Source organism: Pezoporus flaviventris, unplaced genomic scaffold, assembly GCF_033815535.1.
Source record: "Pezoporus flaviventris isolate CSIRO_AGI_PZ_B2104156 unplaced genomic scaffold, CSIRO_AGI_Pfla_v1 ptg000045l, whole genome shotgun sequence".
NCBI lineage: Eukaryota > Metazoa > Chordata > Aves > Psittaciformes > Psittacidae > Pezoporus > Pezoporus flaviventris.
In genome coordinates, this window is record NW_026892593.1 from 5,892,156 (window position 1) to 5,909,760 (window position 17,605).

A 17,605-nucleotide genomic window follows, 5' to 3' on the forward strand; every position below is an offset into this window, starting at 1 on the left:
AGCACATTGATGAGGAGATGAACAAAGCACATATCACTGATTTCTAATTCTTGATTTACAGTGGGGGGTTGTCCAGAAGTATTAAATCAAGAGCCACTGAACTATCTTATTTCTAGTTGTTATTCTTAAATAGACTTTGTCGCTTTCCTTCTCACTTTCTCAGGCTTTCTTAGTTCTTCTTCTCCATCAACACCTTTTGCATGTTAATTAGCAAACAAATCTGCCTGTGTATACAAATATATATGTATTGATTTTTTTTTTAGAGTGACACCAGGGAGCTTTGGATGATGTTCTAAATATATCAATGTAGTATATATATATGAGTGTTTTGTATTCTAAATTTTCTTTCTTGTGCTTACACATTAACAGTATGGACATTACAAATGATCTGTTTGACCACCAAGAAAAGAATGTTATAGATCTTGCAGGACATGAGATTTTTTCTCATCTTTTTTGTATGTCTCCTTCATTAATCCTTCCCTGAGAAATAATTTCCTCTTCTTGGAAAAACAAAGCAAAGCAAACCAAAACAAATATGAACCAGACCTCAAGAACCCTACTTTACCGTTTGAAGGTCATAAAATATCACAGATACATAGACCTGATCACCTAAATTCTTGCTGTACCAGTAATTTGAGTGTGTCGTGGTTTAAACCCAGTCAGGTAACTCGTTCGCTCACTTCCCCCCCTTTCTTGCCCTCCCCCTGCTCCCGGAGGGACGGAGAGGAGAATCAAAAAGAATGCAACTCCCATGGGTTGAGATAAGAACAGTTTAGTAACTAAGGTATAACACAAATCACTACTGCTACCACCAGTGATAATAATGATAAAGGAAATAACAAGGGAAGAGAATACAACACCTCAGCACCAGCCGACCGATAACTCGCCCCCCCAAGCCCGACCAAGCTCCAACCGATACCTCCTCCAACCCTGCAGTCTCTCAGCCCTTCCGGCTAACTCCCAGTTACATCCTGGGCATGACGTGCTGTGGTATGGAATAGCTCTTTGGCCAGTTTGGGTCAGGTGTCCTGTCTCTGCTTCCTCCCAGCTTCCCCTCCTCCCTGGCAGAGCATGAGGCTCACAAAGTCCTTGGCCAAACCAAAACATTCTTGCTATCAGCTCTGTTCCCGAGCTGAAAGTCAAAACACTGCACTGCACCAGCTACCAAGGAGGAGAAACATGACTGCTACTGCTGAACCCAGGACAGAGTGGAATCTTCTTTCTTTACATAAGTGTTTGATTCACTGGCTATTTTTCAAAATAAATTAGAAGGGAAAAATGTTTCAATTGTCCTGACGTGTTTTAGCTACTGTAAGCATCAGCTGCGTAACTCTGTTCAAACAGAAAGTCTCCGACCCTTCTTCAGGGATAGCCTTAGATAGATATCTGAACACAGCTCTCATAAAACACTTTAATGATAACTCAGTGGAATTTTCTTTTTCAACATGCCCCTTCTCCTGGTTGTTTCTAAGTGAATCACTAGATAAAAAAAAAATGTTTGTTCATTCTAAGTACTTATTATTCTTAAAATAGACCCTTTGTGTGGATATTGCACTTTGTCTCAAATAAATCTACTAGCAGGAACTAACTCCATGAACAAAAACATTACAGTGACAACACTCCAAAATTTTACCTGTAAATTGCTATCCCTATTGTAGTCCATAGTTTTAGTCTTTCAGCTGACAATATCTGGTTAAATTATGAGGGGAAAATATATATTATTCATCAAGAAATTTGTTGAAAATATATCCTTCCACTGAAGATTTTCCAATTAGTTTAGGAATAAATAAATAAATAGATAGACAAATAAATAAATAAAAATAAATAAATAGATAGATAGATAGATAAAAATAGCTATAATTTCTTCCATTGCTTTGGTTTAGGAAACAAAACAGATTTCCTAACTATGATGTCAGTAGTAAAGCTAGCAATAGATTCCCTTCTACCTGTATCTCAACCCCCATTCTTTTAACTTCAAGACTATTCTTGGAGTCTCTAATAATTAATGTTGCAATAATTCACTTATATAAATTCACATTGTAGCTCTTACCACAAGCTACCATGTATGTGTAAGGAACATAGACACATGAGAGCTTTCTAGGAAGGACAGGGGACCAGAGATTAATAATAATTTCTGATAAACAAACATAAATATTAACAATATTATGAATCAGACACGTTTTCCACAATAGCATTTAGGTTAGATAATGTAATTTATTTTAAGATGGCCATGCATAGAAGGTCCCACATATGTCAGTCTGTCAAAAGTACATGCCCACTATGGTAAATCTGACAAAGACAGACCAAGGAACAAAATAAGATTACAACATTCATGTTTTAAGATACTTGTACATTTATTAAGATATTCTAGGCCATGTATATTCAGAGGCTTTTATTTCTAGCTGGTTGATTGTAGTGATGAGAAAAAGGAGTCTAAATATGCAAAACTCCAGAAAAACATAGTTGCAACGAACTTTCACATTCGTGATCTCCAAAACACATATGAAGTTGTCTTCATCACAGCTCATAATAACTGCCTATGTACAGTCACAAGTGCTCAGGGTTTACCAGGAGCCAAACAGGCAGAAGGATAATTCTTTGTATATGTGTCTGCATAGTCCTACTCTTGCTGCATACCACTGATCACCCTCTCTCCATCTGCAGACTGTCTTTTCAACTGCATGTGTATCCTTTTTTAAGTCCATAGCAAGATTTTATAAATACAAGAACAGAAGCGTAGGATGAAATAAAAAGATGATCTGTATCTCTGTATGCACTTGACCCAGCTTCAATGGGCATGAACTAGATATATATATGTTGTCATATTTGATAATTCATTAATTGATGCTTAAGTCCCAGCTCCTACACCCACCACAGTGCCTACATTTTGGCATGCATTGAAATTTATCTTTGGAACGTGACAATTGGTATCCTGATAAGGAAACTCGGTTAAAAGGGAATATATGAATGTAAGAATATCCTTATTAGGTCAGACCAACTGGGGTCTGTCTACTCCGTAACCTGATTCTAACAATGGGCACAAGTCTAGAGGATATGATAAAAATGAAAAGGGTAACAGTCTATATGTCTCATTATCATTCTGGATCCTCCAGCTATTTCAGTTTCAGAGATTTGCTGAGCTAGATGAAGAGCTGTTGTGTTCAGTAAACCTTGATAGATTTCTTCTGCATAAACTTGCCCAGTGTCCCCTTGAGCCCATGGAAATTTTTAGCATGCAAAATAGTCTTCAGCAAGAACTTGCTCATGTATCCTGTCCTATAAATCAGCTATCATCTCTCCCTTGTCTTAAAAAAAACCAACAAAACAGGTGGGTTTGGTGAGCTTCATTTGACTCTTTCTTCTCCTTCAACTGGAAAAGACTGCAAACATTTTAATCTCCACACCCTGTCTTCATATCGCTCACTTTTCTTTTAAATTTCTAGCACATCCTTCCCCCATGTCATCTTTTTTCCACATAGAAGACTCCTAGCTTACACAAGGGTTACTTGTATGAAACCTGTTACAGACCTTTGGTCACTCTTGCCAGCTGTCTTTGAACTTTCTCTAGTTCTGCTTCATGCATTAGAGATACGAGGCTCAGGACTGCATAGAATATTCTAGGATATGGCTGAACCCATGACTTTACATTGTGGAAAAGTGATCTCTATTTTGCTCTCTATTGCTCTTAATAATTCCTAACATTTGCTTTATGATGGCAACTGAGCACCAGCTGACATTTCAGTGGAAATCTCTTTCTCAAGAACAGATCTTGCTCTTGAGTGGCAACTGTTATCTCGGTGTACTTCATTTGTATATAAACGTAGGATTGTCTTTTCTTCTCATCGTTTTTCATTTAGTTTTCTATGCTGAATTTCATCTGCCTTTTTTGTTTTGTTTTGTCTTTTCACTTGTCTCATACAAACCTCCTGCAATTTTTTTGCGGTCAGATCTCATGCTACCCAAATAATTTAATATCATCACCTAACTTTTTTACACCACTGCTCATTCTGTTATGCAGGTCACTGATAACCATATTAAGCAGAACAATCACCTACACATATCCCTGTGGAATTCTATTGCTGACCTCCCTTCACCTGGAAAATTGACTATTTACTCCCATTCTCTGTTGCTTGTCTTATAACCAATTATTTATCCAAGTTATGACCTTTTTATCTCTTACACATGGTTGCTTAATATCTAATCCAAATAGATTATATCAGTCAGATCAGCTTTATCCATATGCCTGCTGACCCTTTCAAAGATCTCCAATACGTTTTCAAGACAGTAGTTCCCTTTGGAAAAAGCATGCTGACTTTTCCTAGGTAAAGTACATCTATACACACGTACACCAATTCCATTCTTAATAATAGTTTCTCCTAATTTGCTCACTGTAGACTCCAAGTTTACAGGTCAGCAACTCCACAAATGTTTTATTTTTTTAACTCATGCTATGTTTACCACCACTCAGTCTTCAGTAAAGCAGTTTTAAAGTTTAGATATCAGTGTTAGCAATTCAGCTACTTCATCTCTGGGTTTCTTTGGAAAGTCTAAATCAACATTCCTTGCTCCTAGCGGGCTGTTGCTCTTCATTTTGATAGTTAATTCCATAACTTCTGCTACAATCACTCATGTCTTAAATATATCCTCTGGAAAGTCCTCTGCAAAGAGTAGAGAGAATGGAGAATTTTACATGCCAATATAAAAGTCAGAGAAATTGATTCCATCAGAGAAGATGGAGGTATTACAATTCAGTAGAGTCTTCTAAAAGGCCAATAACTCAAGGGTGCTTAATTTCCCTTTTTAGGTAGAAACCTGTTTAGTTTTGCTATTCAGTTCAGATACTTTCTGATGATACAACAATCTCTCTATCCAATTCAGATATCTACATATGATAGCCTAATGTGGCCAACAAATTTTTCATTAGAGATTTCTTGGCTTTTGAAGCCTAAGAGATGATCTTTTTGCTTGTCTTCACCTTATGTAGTTACCAGATATATAAGCAGTTATATCTAGAAGAGAAACATTCCGTTTTTTGTGCCATACGATACTTAGAGCTTGCATTTAACATTCCCTCAGCCTTTAAAATAGGTTATCTTAAAATACCGCTGCTAAATTCTGCTTGTTCCCCTTATATGCAGTGGGACATAGTACACCCTTATGCAAGCAACAAGTAACTCTGGAAAATGAAACTTATCAGGAAAATAATATATAAATGATAACTTTATGATATATGGCAACACTGAAAATATGGCGAGATAACTGCATGCACATGCAGCCTACAGAAGTACCTTTTAACCTTTCTGTAGTATCTACTTGTACATTCTCCTGACATGAAAGTGGTTTAAGGTAGTATCCAATGTTGCATTTGCAGTGGGCTAAGTTCTCAGCCAGTCAGCTGTTACAGCTCAGCTGAATATCTTTAGTCCCCCAGTTGCAGTAACGCAATTATATTTATATCCTTTGAAATAGGAAAAGTGCGGTTCTGATGAGAATATCGTTCATATATAACTGTTTCTACTCCAAGCTCTAATATATAGAAAATGAGCAAAGTCTTGTTTTCCTACAGCCAGACTGCTTTGTCAGCAGATGTTCTGCAAAGTGGAATATGGACAATGTATGGCGCAAGCCCATGTGTTGTTATAGCAGTCATTATCTTTCTTGTTACTGCATAGTTTTATGCACTCTGCATTCTCCTCTCATTATAATCTTTATCCTATTCAACTACAAACTCATTAGGCTCTGTCAATATGACAAGCTGTCTATTTTGCATATCTCAGCTATCTGGATATTTGCTAATAATCATCTTTTCCTATTTCACATCTGTAAGTCAGCAGAAGTAATATATGACTCCAGCCATCTTGTATGCCACAGTAATTTGGCCACTGGCAATGTGTGACAGTCTGCATTTTGATCATCTGGATGAACAAATACATCTTTTCCGATATATTTTTCTATATGCTGGTATTCTACACTTTCAGTTAAACCACATCTAATTAAAACTATGTCTCATTTTTAATAACACAGTCAAAAATTCCTTATATTTTATTAAATTTCTTATATTTTATATTTTAATTTCCTTATATTTTAATAAATTTCACAAAATTGAATTGCAAGTTGCAGATCTGTTCTCATAAGTTATTATAGGCTTACCTCCTCTACTATAATAACTAGATGTTAGAAGAAATGATGTGGACGCTTTTCTTGTAAGAGAACTTCAAAGAATTTCTTTGGCTTGTCATAGTGTATACACAATATATAAATATCCAATATATTATTCTTCAAGATTTTCTATCTTGCTGTGAGACACATTTGACTCTTTATTTTGAGATGTGATAATATGGCTGCATACCTTGGTCTGTGACTGCATCTTTAGGAGCCACTGCAGGGAAGAAGGGTTATGAAAGAAATGTTCCCCAATTTCAACAGATTCATTAAAGTACAAACCAAAATATATTCTATAGAAGGTATCTGAAATTACGACCCATAGCTTTTGATAGAAAACAAATAAACTTGGGTATTTATTGGGGATTGTCTCCTATAAACCCTGTATCTCAGTTCATGAAAATAGGGAAATAGCTGCTGGGTTAAAGCAAAAATATGAAAAAAAAAGGATCATAATTGGTTCTAAACTGCAATTTAGTTATTAAATAAGAGTACAGCTTCAGTAATAGAATTAAAAATGCTTAGGTAAAACGCCTAATTAACTTGAGAAAAGTAATTTAGTTTGGTTTATAATCAAATGACGATCATTCTTTTCAGCACTTAAAGATTATTTTTAGTTTAAATTATTTTTGCTTAAGCACCATGCCAATTACTGAGGCTAAATTGTTAATTAGCTAATTTAGTCTTGATTACATTGCTGTATTTTATTTTTTTTTACTTAAATATGAGCAATGTCTTATGGTTGGTGATAGTTACAACTGATTTATTATTGTATTTGTTCAAAGGTTTTCATACAAATATAAAAAAGTGAGAGAATTTTATGTATGTCAGTAACCTTCCAGTGAGGTAAATGGACCAAGAAAGTTTAGTAACCTGTAGAGGTGGATTGGTCTTTGTGTCTCCTACATCAGACAAGAGGTTTTTAAGTTTACTTTTAGGAAATAATTTGCTTATTTTATGTTATAATGTCTCAAGAAGATATTTTATGGGAATTTTTACTGAAGCAGCCACAGTGCCTAGATACTAATTATAGAACTAGGAACATTTTGTGATGTTTTGCTAGAAATTAATGATGTCCAAATTAACCTTAGCAAGAATGTTGCACTTCCTGCTTTACGAGCACTTGCTTACTGAGATATGACAGTGCAACTCACTAAGACCCACCGCTGGCCAAAAAAAATGCTGAGTACCAAACAATGAAAGAGCTTGATACTCAAGTTTGTTCTTCCCTAAGGTCTGAACATGCTACCAAGAATCCCAAAGTGTACAGGAACCCAATTTATACTTTCAAATTAGTACGGAAGATCTCTGTTAACAGCTGTAACTGTCTTCTGTGTTTTTCCCTGCTAACTTGGGTCATTCAATTTAGGAACCAATGCCTAAACAGTCTGGCATGTTGACCTGGTAGACTTTCTTGGAGATCCCAAGCTGAGCTCATGTGCAACAACAGAAGAGATGCGTTTGTCTTCAAAGAGCAGTTCAGGGTGCCTGAAATCTTGAATCTCCTTCTTCCATGAAGGCTACATGGAAACCGGACACATCTAGCAGGTCAATTGATAATTTCTCTTCCCAGAAAAATTCCTGGAGCTACATAGCAACAGGCACTGACTATCTTAACTGTCTGTGGACCTTAGAAAGCTGAATTACAGTAAAACTTTGACATATATGCTACATTTGTGGCTGAAGATTAATCATTTCTGCTCATCCAATATTCCAGACAGTGAGTTTTTACATAAGGACTGATTCACCAGGATGTTTAAGATGGTTTTGATTATTTTGGCCACAGTGGTGATGCTGTCCATGATCTACATAACAGTGTCATAAGAATGAAAAATCCAGCAACAAAACAGCTAATTCCGTAATCTCCTTAACTTTATGATGGTCAAATCCCTATAACATTTCAGGAAATGTGCTAGTTACTGTTAGAGACCTTTATGATGACTTCTGCTCTGATTCTGCACTGTAACCAGAATACAACTCTTTTTGCCTGTTTGGACACATACAGCTAGCCAGCAACCTGGGTTGTCATAGACAGGTTCAGGATCCGCAGTCAGATTAGTATTCAAACTCATCCTTCACATGTCACTCAACCATATCAACAAAAGACATGGTTATGGTTGTTTCAGCCAAGAAAATGCATTATTTTTTCCCCCAATAATGTTGTCAAACCATGGTACTTCAGTAGGATGATGCCTATGCAGAAACTAGAGACTCAAAGACTTACTTTCTATTTTGTAAATATAATAAAAACCAAGGCCAGAGTGAAAAAGACATTTAGCATGCAACATGAAGCATTTTAGCAGCTCTTCAGTCAGTCAATATTCCTATGCTACATGTTTTCTTTTATATCCTGTGTGTACTAATGACAGATTAACAAGCCACATAGGTAGAAGTGGGAGTTTGAAAGCCAATTAGATGCTGTGAATTTTCCCAAACGTGTCAAAATAAGAGAAGTGACTGTGCTAAGTAACTCAGTGCTGATACACTGGAGAAAATGAGCAATTAATAAAATTCAGTGCTTTTCTTTGCCTCTTTGAGAAATGGTGATGTGGCTGCTCCATGCTGTGAAACACAGAAGTATGTGTACAACAGAGGCAAGACTACATATATCTTCCAAATCAGTATTTTATTTTAAGGTAAACTTCCAGTTCTCTGAGTAACAATAAATATTGGTTCATATATCATTCTAATATGAGTGCTGGAGTTTGTTCTCATTAGCTTCTGTTAGAACAATGCTTTGAAGACACAGATGGAACCTGGACAGGAGGCTTTTCTCAATAATTATCATTTGTCTGTAAAAAATTGTTGAAAATTGGGAAGAAGTGTCCAAGTAGGATACTTCCTGCTGAGCATCAGAAGTCCCTGCTTCTCTAGTACCCAGTCCTGGAGGGAAACTGTGAATCAAATGCTTTGGTTTTATGTTTGACCTACAACCTTCCTGGCTTACTGACAGTAACACTGAGGAGGTAGAAAAGGAAAGATGTGGAAGCAAATATTATTTGGCAGCCCTTTTCAAAGGTAGTGTCAATTTTAGTTTTGGCCTGAAGTGTGAAAATGAAACTGCCAAGAACTCTGGGGAGAAGATACAGGAAGAAAAGACTTTCCTTAGATTTTGCAGAATAGTATTTCTAGGACTGCCTTTGAAACCAGCTAACCAAACATCTTTCTTCAAGCCAAATAATTTTGTGCAAGTGTTTTACTGACCTTTATTGTTATATCTGTGCAGTACGGGAGGGTGTCTTTGTCAGTGTTTCTGTGACTTGGATGGGGAGTGGTTTCCATTCAGTGATAACAGTGCTGTAGAAAACCTGTTACAGTTCACTTGTCCAAAACTAACACAGAAGTGAAAATTTGCTATTGATCTCTGTAGCATTGGAAGCTCCCACAACACTGTCTTTCTGAAAGACAGACGAAAAGGGACTTGAAAGACAGAAAAGTCAGACCACTCACTTTCCATATAAAGGTGACAGAATAACCCATTACCCAGACAGTACAAATATGTGTTCTATTTAGCCATGGTTCATGCTTTAAAGCAGCTCAAATGCTTGTAGATTCAGAAAGCATTTAGCAAGTTTGAGGGAACTATGTAAACAGCAACACAAACTTCTCTTCAGTCTTAACACATCAGGGGGTGGAAATGTTCCAAAGGTAGCCTTGAACCTCAGCAGGGTGGATTGGAGGAGGAGTGAAGAGCTCCCACACTGCAATTTTAATTAGTATGAATCAAAGTTGTACATCAGACATGGGATTTTTCTCTCTAAATCAAAAGGACAGCAGCAAAGCGATCAGCTTTGCGCTAGACAAGGAAAGGACCTTCCCTGAGGAACACATGAACTAAGAATGCATTTGAAAAATAACCATGACAGCAGCAGAAGAAAAACCCATCTGTGAGCTTGCAGCTTTCTCCTGTATTGCCTCAGTGAAAGCTGAAAAGGAAGCATACAGAATATATCCAACACTGTGTCCATACAGTTTGCAGGTTGATACCATCGTCATTGGATGAAATGCTGAGAGTTTGCTGACCTGCCATAAGGAGAAAAAAGAGGACTTTTTTATAGTGACTATTAACTTTTTAACCAGAGGAAGTGTCCTCACTTATGATCTCATTTAACTGAGACACTGTGTTAAAAGAAAGTTCTTAGATCAGAAGCTTGACTTTGTCACTATTTGGGAAAATCAAAAATATAGATCTGCCTTTATGGAGACAACTCCTAATAAAGCAAGCAATAGATTTATGTGCCATTGCTGATATGTCTTTATGTTAGGAATCATAAAGGAATATAAAGATCCAAAAAAACAACAGTAATTATGAGCTTAAAACTAGTAAAAGGAATTATAAGAGGAGCCAACTGCTGCAAATGTCACAGACATTTATCTAGAAAGCTTTGTTGGCCATCATTCACTTTCTGAACCTTACCAAACAAACAAAAAGGAGTATTCTTGATTGTCAGTGGTCCCAATGATGAAGAAATTTCACTTATTGACAGAAAATCATAATTCCATTCATATGGACCCCTCCCTGGCAAACTTATTTTTGAATGCAGATTTTCTTGTTTTCACTTTGACTTTTTTTTCCAACTTACAACAAATGCATTGACATTTCTATGATCAATTCAGTGATGTCTGCTGTTGGCTTTACCATTGGGAAAATGGCACAATCTCTCATGAGAAACCTTCAAATAGGTAAGGAATGAAAAAAAATTGCAATGTTTTCAGTTTGAAAGACATTACGTAGGTGCTTTCTGTAGACTGGAAAACTCTTTAGCCAGAGTGCCCAGCTTAGATGATATCACACCCCCTCTGAGCTACCTGTCCTAGTACCAATGAAATGAAGAAGCATTTCCAGTAATAGCAGAAGCACTATACTGGCAGGACAGGTATGCCATTATGCTTTTACGGACACCTGTCCTCACATAAAAGTCTGACAAAATGATTAAAGCATGGCTGCCCAGAAAGAAGCATCATAAATCTTACTTACTCAGAAGTGTACAAAGTAATTACCATCCAGTAATGACTATAAAATTTAGAAAATATGTTACTTTTTTGAGCCTCAGGCTGAGTTTACTTATTCATTTCTGAGAGTGAATCTGAAGAAGTCTCCAACATTGATACAGACACTTTAAATATTTTGCTAGAGGCTAATTTTTAAATAACTGGCTGGCTAATTACTAGCATCAAAGTGTGGAGCTCTGCATCACCTTTGGTATTTACTTACTGACATAAATAAAACCTGTCATATGCTGTGACAGTATCTTCAGTGCTGAGTAGCTCTTGACTGGTTTTTGAGTGAAGGCAAAGGACAGTTTTTAAACCTGATATTAGAAATTCTGTGTGAAAGGACAGTAGCAGATGTAGTATGCAGACTGCCCAAGTCCCAGTGGTTAACAGTTGTCTTCTCTCACTCTACTGAGCATGATAAAAGGTTGTCCCTCTCCGGCCTCAGCCCTTGGCAACATGTGGCATTTCTCTTAAGGAAAAAAGAGGTGTATATACAATTTCTGGCACCATCCTCTCTACTCCAAATGCCTCCTCCCTTCTCTCATCACCTCATCTCACTTCCTCTCTAGGACTTTTTTATTCTTCCTGTTTCTGTTTCACTTTATTTTTGTTGTAAGCTACTTTCTCTTGGAAGAGTGTGTTTGACTTCTCTTGGAAGAGTGTGTTTGTCTTCTCTTGGAAGAGTGTGTTTGACTTCTCTGCTCTGCCAGCTTTTCCTGGTAAAGCAAAAATAAATCAATGAGAAGTTAGGGTCAAACAAAACAAAACAAACAATCCATAGGCAGTCCTTCAGCATGCCTGAGAAATAGGAATGACTCCACAGTTTTAATAACCAGCAAGCTATTAGATCTGCAGTATTCCTGGGATATGTAGCCAGTATAACAGGGAATTTCCATTCTTGATCTTGGTCATTCAACCCCTTTTGTGTCCTTCCTACCAGGGACAGTGGAAAGCTCAACCTAGGTTAGGTTGTGAGGCAAACCACACTTGGCCTTCTTTTTAACTTTTCTCCTTTCAGCAATTCAGAATTCTGTTTACCAGACTTTGACTCTACATCTTTAGTCCACTAAATTCTGCCTTGCAGCACTGGGATGCAAAGAAGCATGTTACCCAGTTGACTCTTACCCCACATTGGCATATCATCTCCTAGTTGTGAATAAACAGTATTATTTTAGTAAACCTAAAAAAAAAACAAAAACAAACACCACACTAGTCAGACTGTAGTAGTTGGGATAAAGCCCAAGCCTGGACTGTAAAAGCTAGGGTACCCTGGCAAAAAAATAAATTGTTGGCAGATGCTTGAAGTTCAAGCCCTTAAAACAGCACCACTGATTCATTCATCAGCAAAATGCAAGACAAGAATGCAATTAGATGTCTTCATTGCATCACAGAGCTAGACTAAACCCTGCATGGGAAGGGGTTTAAGACTTCCTCTATTTAAGGCTGAATTGAAGCAACGTATCAGATTAATATAACCAATTAACTAAATATTCCAAGGATTTCCAACACCTTTACTTGCTTGCTATATGGATATCTCATAATCTTAAACATATTTTCCAACCAATACCACTGTGGCATAGCAAGGTATTATTAATTCCATTTCACAGATGGGAAAGTGAAGCTCAGACTGCTGAGATGGTGCTTGGCTGTGCATTGACATTCAAACATGGCAAGATCCATGGATAATTAGTACACATGGCCTATAAAAATGTCATGAAACTTCCAAGGTTCAAAATCACATCTCTGCCAGCCTCAATACACCAGCTCAGACAGAGCTAACCTAGTACTTCCGTGGGGAATTGCTTTGTATGGGTTTAGTGGCATTGCACAAAAATAGGGAACTGACCCTGCTTTGTGGAAATGAGGGAGCCAATATCCTCAGTGTGGACCATCCTTTCTTTTTAGGTGTTAAATAATGTCAAGGACATATAACAAAAGGCAGGCACTCTGGAGCTGATGTTTGGTCTCATCAACACTAAAGACTAACAGGAACAATACAGCATGAGTACATTACAGAAATACTATCTCCTCTATAGGAATACCATAAAAAATTAAATAGAATTTCTCAGCTGACCCTTGCTCTAAGCATCTCCAAGTCATTTATACTAGTGAGAATGAAAAAATCCAGAGCATAATAATAGCATTTTATACCCACTTTACACCAGTGTAACTAACAACAGAAGTCATGAGAAGGCAAATTAGAACCCATCTGTGTGTTACATTATTTTCTATATTTGAATGCTAATGCTTTTCACATTTAGTCAGTTCACAATGAGCTGGCACATATAATACCCTGACATGCAATTTGCCCTACATAGTCAGTTATATTCCAAGTAAAATGGGCTGTAGATTTTTTGTCAGTGAAATTTGGGCCACATTATTTTATTGATTTTCCAGCAGACAGTCTAGTGAAATCGATGGGCAACTCCACTTAGTAATCAATGAGACTATCTGGCCATTAGCTGGTATTAGAAGAGAGACACAAACATCTGATAAGGCATAGCTAATAGCATATACATCTTGTTACAGCTGTGCAGATCAAACTGCAAAAGTGACGGCAACCTTACTGTTTCACGAAAACTGTGCTAACAGAAAAGAAAATATGGCCAGAAAAATGTTGCGATCACATCATCTCTCAAACAAGACAAACCTTCAGAAAGCAATTTGCCCGTGTTTTCTGTAAAGAGTAAGGGTCATCAAACAGTCACACCTAAATGTGCAACATTTGAGATTAGCAGTTGCTTTTGAAAATCTTGCCTGTTTCTGTCAGCAACTGTGGGTGGAACCTTGAACCCTTTAAGCCCCAGTTCTTGGCAACTTAATTTTGTGCACTTTCTGCTTTCAATTAATATTAGAAATAGAGCTAAGAAAGTTCAGTAACCTTAAGAACAGACTTAAGGTGATTCACCAAATGCACTTTGAAGTCACACCTTGCAGAGTCAAAAGTATGTGTTTTCAGGACTTGTGATATTTTTAGCCATGCTGCTTCCCTTGATCTGGGCTTAGTGTTGAAATGTTCATTGTTTGATCAAGCTAAGGAAAAAGAAGAAAAAGTGCACATGTGCGCTTCAGTGACTTCAAGCAGAATTCAACTTGGAGGACAGAGAATTCCTGCACATCTCAGACATAATACTTCATAAGGCAAGACTCTACAAGGAGCTGTCCAAAGCATTTAGACACCTGCTGGAACCAAAGTAAGATGTTTATCTCAGCTGTCGCTATTTTATATTTCACTAATTTTTGCATGGATATGGTTGGGCATCACTATGATACTGGTATAAAAATACCTGTTTTTTTTGACAGAATTTTAGTTAATGCTTTTGGGTTTTCTTGATTTGTTAATGCTATTTAATTACAGTGCTAACAGCTTTGGATGACTGTAGTCTCACCAGAACATTAAAATCATGGGCCCAGCTCAATGAAGCCAAATGATGAGCAAATTCCAGGACTTTACAGGATGGGAAAGATTTAGGACCTACCATTTCTACCCCCTAAAATTCAGTAGTATATTTAATAAAACTGAAAACCCTGCTGATATCTTTATTTTTGTCCTTGGTCATGACTGACCCATTATCAATTACTGGCAGCCCCAAGAACTATTTTGAAACCTCTGGTAGAATTCACAAATGAATTCCATCCCAGTCAGCACACCACAAGAAACATCAGTGACTCACATCTCATCTTGTACAAGAGAACAAAATGACAACAACATGACATTTGTACTCAGAAAAGAAGCAGTTTGAGCAAGCCAGGCCTTCCAGGGAGCACAGGAAAAAATCCTGGGTTTATCTGACTTCCATCTTCTTGAAGAGTGCCACTAGCAGTGGTACTGAGGTGTGCTACTCTGAATCTTGCTTTTTACTCAAAATATGTACTCACTGGAAGAGGAGTTTCAATCTGGGCCTCCAAGGTAACTGCCCTTACATTCTTATTCTCTGTCCCAATGAATAATTATTTTCCCAATAACGATTATATTATGCGAGATGGAAAAGCTTCTCTGAAATGAAGAATTCAATCTCCATTTGATCTAAAGTGAAAAACATAAAAAGTGTAAAAGAAGTTTGCGTCCCAGAAGCTGCAGAGGGGTTGTGAACACCAGGGTCCAGGGATCTGGGGCCAGGTACTGGGTAGACTGGGTGTCTAAGGCTATTTCCTGAGGAATCCTTATTGTCTTCATATATATATATACTTCCATCCTGATCTGCCAACGGCGAGGAGAAGCAAGACATGACAACCCAATATGAGTGACAAGCAAGCTTCTACTTTATTCGTGTCGCACATCGCTTATATCCTCAGAGTGTTAATTATGCCTGCTAGTCACAACAGCATTGGTTAGTTCTAAATGGTTTCATTTACATTCTCCTCCCACATCCGGTTTCTGGTTACATGTGAGGCCTACACTTTGCTTTGCTCCCACAAGGCCTCTAAGGATCCATGGCCTTGCTCTTGGAGCCATTCTGCAACACTGATCAGCAGAAGAGAACAACCAGCATCAAACCATCCATGCTAGTCATGTTTGTGGGGGTGCTGGTAAGGTAGTGTGTGCAGCATGTGAGCATGTCCATTAGGAATAAAATCTCAGCCTCTCTGCTGAATGGAACAAGACACATTGAGCCATAGCAATCTCCTGTACCATCAGAGTACGAGATTCACATACCTATGACAATGATTTCTTGTTTGCTCTCCATCTTGCCTTGAAAGCATGAATAGTTTCCCCTAACCCTTCCTCCTCCTTTTCCCAGGCTATAAAGCTTCACATTTCTTTCAATCTGTTCTTCTGCAGTGTACACCAGCTGTGTCTCTAGGAGTGAGGATCTAAAAGATCCATTTCATGGATACACCACAGACTACAGTGTGGTGGTATTATTGGATTATCCTTCACTGGGATCATCATAACTCTGGCTGAGCCCTTTAATAGCCCTTTTTGGAAGTGATGCAACTGCAAATAAGCTGCTGTAAAGCCACAAAACCAGGTACCATATCCTTTAAAACAATTTATGTTTCCATGTTTGTCACAGTGACCACAAAATATGATGCAATTGTTGGCTACTAATCATGAATTTGTATAGCACATCTGATTTATTTGCATCTATGGTGAAAAATAAGCACAGCATAACTGCAAATGAGGTGAAAAACCAGAGAAAATATCTTAGCTGGTGGAATTTAATTTAATTCCATATATATAGCCACGGTAATTTACAGCATCTCATATTTGACCCACCAACAACTTTGTATTTACAATTTCATTTATCACAATCAACTCATGATCTGTTAGTTGTACGGTACTACTCACCAGGCTATTTAGCATTTGCTTGAAAAAGTAGAGGGCTGAAAGCAACATTATGCTCATGCAGTTTGACATTCTGCACAGCAAGAGGAAGCAGTATGACTTTTCCCCAAAATTTGGTTTACTGAATTTGAACTTAATTGCATATTTTTAAGACTTACTTAGACTTTCTTTGAAAAACAAAAGAAGTCAAGCAGTGAAAATTTATGAAATTATGGTGAGTTTATGAAATAGACAATTTCTTCCAAAGTTTAACTTTCATCTCCATAAAAAATGCATAACTTTCTATGGTAATATGACTACGTTTAACATGTATCCTTTTCCCCAAATGAGTAAACATCACTTGATACAGCTGAATAAATGGCGTATATGTTCTGCTCATTAACTTTATTGTGCATGTTAAAGACCAGCTAATGAATTTGTCTGAGAAGTGTGCCTGTTCAAGAAAATATCCCATCTATTCTCTGCATAAAAGACCAATGAAGGAATTTCATTAGTCTTTTTAACTGCTTTTTAATTAACAATCACAGTGCTTTCCTATGATCTTTCAAAAGCTAATATACAAATGCAACAAAATATTTTTAAAAAAGAATAACAGTGCTTTAGAAAGAAAATCTCTTTTGCTATAAATCAGATCCTGAGAAATAATAGCCAGCTGGCTTTTTTATTGCTTGTTTTCTACAGGAGAGATGATGACTGCAGTATTCACTCCAAGGAGACCGAACCAGTACAGAACTCTGTTGGGTCTTTCTCTCAGACTCCTTTTTCGTGCTGGTCCTTTTTCTTACATCCTTTTTGAGTCTCTGTCAGACTACCACAGACAATTATTAATGTATATCATGTGCTTTTACACTAAGGAGGCCTAAAATGCCTGTTACAGAATTGAAAAGCCAATCTGCTGCACAGGAAGGGTAAGGGAATATAACTTTAACAGTGACTCAGTTAGACCTTCTTTGAATTAGTGTGCTCATGAGAGCTGAAAACACAGACACATGTGCAGAGCCTTCTTTGAACATCTGAGCAAACTTGGCAACTGATAATTGCAGCCTCTGAAACACAGGGTAGATGCCCTTTACATAACTGTCCCCAAGAGAGACACAACAAAATGTAGCTTGAGGGTTTTCTTCTGGGAATAAAGGAAACATCTCAGCACTTCTT